This window comes from Rattus norvegicus, chromosome 11, assembly GCF_021556685.1.
Source record: "Rattus norvegicus strain SHRSP/BbbUtx chromosome 11, alternate assembly SHRSP_T2T, whole genome shotgun sequence".
NCBI lineage: Eukaryota > Metazoa > Chordata > Mammalia > Rodentia > Muridae > Rattus > Rattus norvegicus.
This window is the reverse complement of record NC_141544.1, coordinates 5,675,677-5,681,733: the sequence shown is the minus strand read 5'-3', so window position 1 is coordinate 5,681,733 and position 6,057 is coordinate 5,675,677. Positions and strand designations below refer to the sequence as shown.

General features: G+C 44.4%; 1 pseudogene; it reads right to left on the bottom strand.

Annotated features, from left to right (window-relative positions):
• Window positions 1-1,176: 1,176 nt before the first annotated feature.
• On the bottom strand, window positions 1,177-2,022 carry LOC148002439 (Y-linked testis-specific protein 1-like; annotated as a pseudogene).
• Between the last annotated feature and the right edge of the window lie 4,035 nt (window positions 2,023-6,057).

The following is a 6,057-nucleotide window of genomic DNA, read 5'->3' as shown; positions in this document are numbered from 1 at the left end:
CGGCATCCTCATCTTCCCTTTTAAATTACTTTTTACTGATCATACAAAATAATGGGCTTTATGATACTTTCAGGAATCGATAGATATAAACTTAGTTTGGCATTCACTACTCTTGAGTTATCCTCGTCAAAATGTCCTCCGTGGGAGCCTCCACCTCACATCCACCTTCTGTAGTGATGTCTTGGCTGTTCTTTAAGGATCCAAAGAGACCAATATGGATGCGGCCCAAGTTCAACTCATTCTAGACACTTTCTCTTCTTCCTGGTCTCCTGCTTCACTTTTTGAGAACTCCATATTGGAATTCCTTCGTCCCTCAGTGTCCTCTACTCCCTCATGTGTTCTTTAGTCTTTCTTCCACATCCCCATCAATTTAATCTTTCTTACCCTCATCCTGGTCTCTTCTCTGCATGTGAAGGTGGGATTTATTTAAAAAGATGACTTTAGGGGCCCGGAGAGATGACCAATGGATTAAGAGCTTGTCTGCTTTGAAAGAGGACTTGGATTCGTTCTTTGAGCTCATGTCCAAAGGTTCCCAACCACCTTTAATTCAAGCTCCAGGGGACCTGACTACTCTTGTCTCTGTGGTCTCCTTTATTCATGCCCTTCCCCCACCCACATAATTAAAAATAATACATCTACAGATGAGAAACAGGTTTCATTAGGTTTCGTTAGTCAAACACTCCCCGACCTTCTCTGATTCTCAGTCTGCTTGGATCAGTTTATTGGGTTTCCCCTTGAGTTCCAAGACCACCTCCCTGTTACCTGCCCCTCTTTCCCCAACTGTCTGTTTCTTCCTCAAACTTCATCTCAGAGAGTCTATCTATTTCTGGCCCCTCTCCACTGCTTCCTAAACATACATCTTTTTTCCCCTGTGCCATCCCTGCTCCTCTAAGCCTCATCTCCAGTTCTTTTCTCTCCCTAAAGACCAGACCAGCTCAGTCCTGTTTGTTTTAGTCTACGTGACATTAGACTTACTGTTCACAGCCTAGACCTTTCCGGCTTCCTCTCGGTTGTCCATCCACCACAGTCCGTCTCCTCCACCAAAGTGTTCACACACAACACGTCACATCGCACATTTTAATTTTTAGAGCAAAACAAATTCAACTGGAAAAGATACTGGGGTTTTCAAAGGCCCTTGGGTATCTGAAACACAGAAAAACATACATTTTCCCTCAATCCTATAAATTACCCATCTATGTCCCCCTCACTTTGTGCATTTCACCTTAACGGATCTTTTCCACCAGATTATAGACGTAGATGTGGATGTCGCCATCAAACTTGGTGAACTACACAGAAGGCTTGGCTAGAACTTGGTAAATGACTTTGTCGATCTGTTTGGACCCGTCGCTTCTGGTGAACTGCACACATTGACCGGTTAAGATGTCGCTGTCAACGTCAGACTTCACCTCTGCTGGAGGATTCTCTGAAATGATACTGAGGTTACCTCCTGCGTAATCATCCAAGAGCTGGTAGATGTATAGGACTGTATCTTTCTCGTAGGTGATGTAAAACCAGTCCTTCATGATCGGCACCTGGGATGGGACCACCCCCCTCCAGTTATCCTTAGAACCATGTTTGCCCTCAAATTTATGCTCCACAGCTCGGCCAACCATGGCACTGGCGAGATGGGCATCTTTCACTTGAGGAAACACTACTTTGGGAGTCAAGACCTTAAGCTTTAAAATCCTCTCATCACTGTGACGTTCAGTCTGTAGAAACAATCAATTCCATCATACTTGACCAGATAGAGAGAGGGACTTGTTGGCAGTTGATCTACAATGATGGCCTTCCACTGGGTGACGAGCTCATCACCTTCCTTCCATCCGTGAGAAATTCTGCAGCCCACAATGTTCCCCAGGGCCTGGGGAGAAGGCCTCCTCCTCCTCTGCTCCTGGAAGGATGGTGTGCTCATCCTCCTCAGACACATCCTCTTCTTCATGGCTGTAGACCTCGTGTGGTAGGCCACGGCATCCTGGTCCACTGTCTTGTGGCTACCGTTCTGTGTTCAGGCTTCACACTTGCCCGTGGCCTGGGTTTGAAGAGCTCGCCTGCTTAAACCAGACACAATGCTGTTGCCGCTGTCATGTGAGTGCCTGCAAGAACAATGGGGGTGGGGTGGGGGAGGGCGCTGGACCAAGGCTCTTGTCTAAGGGAACTTTGGAGCAGGTGAGGAAGGTGATGGTAGACAGGTTTGAGCATCTGAATCTTATTCTGTCATAATCAGAAGTTCGTAGGAGGGCTGGGTAATGGTGGAGCACACCTTTACTTCCAGCATTCAAGAGGCAGAGGGAGGCAGACCTCTGTGAGATCAAGGCCAGCCTGGTCTACAGAGTTAGTTCCAGGATAGCCAAAGCTACCCACAGAAAAACCCTGCTTCAAAAATCAAAATCTAAAGTTCAAAGGGAAATGAACAAATGGTCCTCTACAGCTCAGAATAAGATATTCAGACACATTTCTTCAGCCCGAGGCACTTTACCTCTGCTGAGGAACCTCTCCTTGAATGTCTTGGTCAGTGTGGGATTAAGTATCCCTGTCCCCCACTTTAAGCAAGCAGAACAGAGAAAGGATAGCAAAGGAGCCAGAAGGATGGCCACACCCCTCTTCTACCCTCTAACTATGAACTATGTGGCAACATCCACAAGTGTCTGCCCAGAGACACAGCACACCAGTCCACTGGCTTTCTGTATTGTGCATCCTGTCCCAGACCCAGGTTTATTCCGCGAAGCTGTTGCATCTTCGACCGCAACAAGAGCCTTTTGTGTAGGCAACAACAGCCACTTAGAAATAATATCTCCTGGGTTTGGGATTTAGCTCAGTGGTAGAGCAGTTGCCTAGCAAGCACAAGGCCCTGGGTTCTGTCCTCAGTTCCGAAAAAAAAACAAACAAACAAAGGAACCAAAAAAAAAACCAAAGAAATATTATCTCCTAAAATGCACAGGCACAGAGAGGAGCTTTGGCATTTTAGTAGAATTATGAATTAGATATTGTTAGCAAAGGATGATAAACTCCGGAGACTGACTAGCCTAGACCATCCTCCGACCTCTCAAACGTGGAAGACATCAGAACAGACGGTTACTCGCTGTACGAGGGAAAACTTCTAGCTTTCTGTGCTACAAGGGTCCCAGTTATCTTCATAAATGTATTTACCGAGAGAAAATGTCCTAGTCGTCCAGATTCTGTCTTCTGAAACCGGTCAGGCATCAAAAGGCTGTTGAACAATTGTGGGGTTCAGGAGCTGAACTGGCTTTCACACCCCGCTGCGAAGATAGTGAACCCACCTTCAGGGGAGTCTAGCGCCCCCAAGTGGAAGAGAAGCGCAACCTCTGCCCAGTGCTCTGTGACATCATCCAGGCTCTGCTTACGTCATAGAAGCCCTCTCAGTCCAGTTCCTTCCCTAGTTACGCTTAGAAACTTCCAGCATCTAGGTTTTAGCTTCTCATGTAGCCTCGTGGAGGCCCAAAGTAAAGTCCCCACCCAAATATTCTGATGACTCGAGTCACAGTCTGCCCATGTAGCTCTTTTCATTCATTTTATTTTTCTGAAAAAGTCTTTGGTTTCTGATTCACCATCATCCTTGGTGGTTATTTTCCCAGCTCCTATCGTTCCTTTGGTTATCTTTAAGCCATTCTCCATATCAGAAATATTGGTAGGCTCTCTCTCCAAGGCAGGCCACTGGATAGCCCCCCAAAATTAGCTTTATCAAACCCAAAATTAGAGGAGGGCCATTTTTATTCAAACAAAGCTGGAATTTGACAGGATTAAATACCTTGTATTGAAGTCAATGGCGATCATGAATTATGGATTCTTTGCAAAGAGCGAAAAAAAATTAGCTCCTGGACCTGCTTCCAAAGTCGGGATAAACTGATGATAAACCTGATATCGACCAGTCATATTTTAAATGTCTTTAAAATTAACAACACTTCTGGTTACAAGGAATTTATTAGATCTAATGCAGCAAAACAGGATGAAATAGATGAGGTAATTTTATTTTTGAAATATGGGTAGACAGAATACTGGATGCAGGTAAGGATGGAATTTACCTGTAAATTACAGGGCACTTTAATTGTTTGTGTCACATAGTTCTTCAGATCTTCAAAAGGATTCTTTTCAGAACCCTCCCCTGTCCCCACCACACTCTGACCCTCCCTTCCCTCTTCCCAGTAATTCCCTTCCACTTTACCATTATAATTTTTATATGTACTTAGAGCTTAACAACTTATGGCAGCTTTTTAAAATCTGACCACTTTTCTAAGTGCACCATCTTCTTTTTCTCCCTTCTATCTTAATTTTAACCACATTTTCCTTCACACTTTGAGATTTACTCTCTCTCTGCTCTTATCACTCCTCTGCCATTATGTGACTTTGGTCCACTATGTGGCTGACCTCAATGTGGGGTTAACTCAAAGGACATGATTTTCCCCCTTTTCTCCCCTTCATCTTCCTTCTCTAGGCACATGCTGAGATATACAGCATTGGGGATTTTTTAAGCCTGGAAAGCAAACACACACACACACACACACACACACACACACACACACACACACACAGAGAGAAACACTCATACAACCCAAACACACAAACACACACATACATACACACACACACATACGCACATACACACAGAAACACTCATACATACCAAAGAATACAAACACACACATACATACACACACAAACACACACACACGCACACACAAACAGACACACAAACATACACATACATACACACAAACACACAAATACAGAGAGAGAGACAGAAGCAGAGACAGAGAGAGACACAGAGTGAGACAGAGAGCCCCTAAGAAAACACGTAATATCATCTTTCTAAGAACAATAAACAGAGACAACTTTCAAAAAAGTGAAGAACAAGTAGGCAACAAGGAGAACAATCTCATCATAGCCATCAACTTGAGGAGGAAAGTGTTTGTCTCACTCTATCTTCTAGGTTCCCTTCTGTTACTGAGCGACGTTGGGGCAGGAACTCAGGCAGGACTCTAGAGGCAGGAAAGGAAGCAGATACAACTTAGAAATGCTGGGTACTGGATTGCTATCCATGACCTACTTAGCTTTCTCTCCTTCTCATACAACCCAGGGCCACCTTCATAGGGGATGACACTCCCCATAGTGGGCTACACCCTTCCACATCAACCATCAAAAATAAATTCCTTACAGATGTGGCCAACGGCCAATCTGATGGAGGCAATTCTTCAGCTGAGGCTCCTTCTTCCCAGGTTTAGTCAAACTGACAATAAAAACTAACCAGGACCCTGCACATCCATTCTGATTGCCACACTGTGTGCAATAGATAAGCCATTGGAATAACCTTAGCTCTTGATCACTGTACGAAGGGCTGAAAAAACGTGATATACATTGATGTGATTCTCATCTATGTGTAAGAGGAAAGGGTTTCGTTCTCAGAAAAACGGAAGGGAGTGTAAAATACAATAGGTTAAGTGAAACAAGCCAGACTCAAACAGACGATTGGGGAATTTAGATTTTAATAAGGGATATTAAGTGAAAGGGGCATTTAGGAAGAGGAAGGGGAGCAGCAGGGTGTGTGTGTGTGTGAGTGTGTGTGTGTGTGTGCGCGCGTGTGTGTGTGTGTGTGTGTGTGTGTGTGTGTGTGAGGTGAAAATGGAGGTGAGTTGTGAGGATGAAGATGGCTAATGTACAGTATAAACCTGTACAAGGAGTCACCAGCAAGCCCACTGACTTCTACATTTAAAGAACATCGATATAAGAGAACTGAGTCTAAAACAATGTTTTGATTAAATTGGGGGTTTATAGTTTAGAGATACCGTAAAGTTTATTCATATTTTCCTTCCCACATGTGGCTCTTGCTGTTTCGAGCTTGATACTGGTTACAGGATATGGCAATGAGCTTTGGTGTCTGTACCTCATTAATCACCCCGAATTCACATCATTCAGTGAGGCTACCATGAGGAAGGAGGTAGTTAGAGATCTTACGGGTACACCACGTGGGAAGAATAAAGCCCACCCACACTATAGATTTCCAAATATTCACCGTCATCTCTGGTTTGAATGTGATCGCCCAAA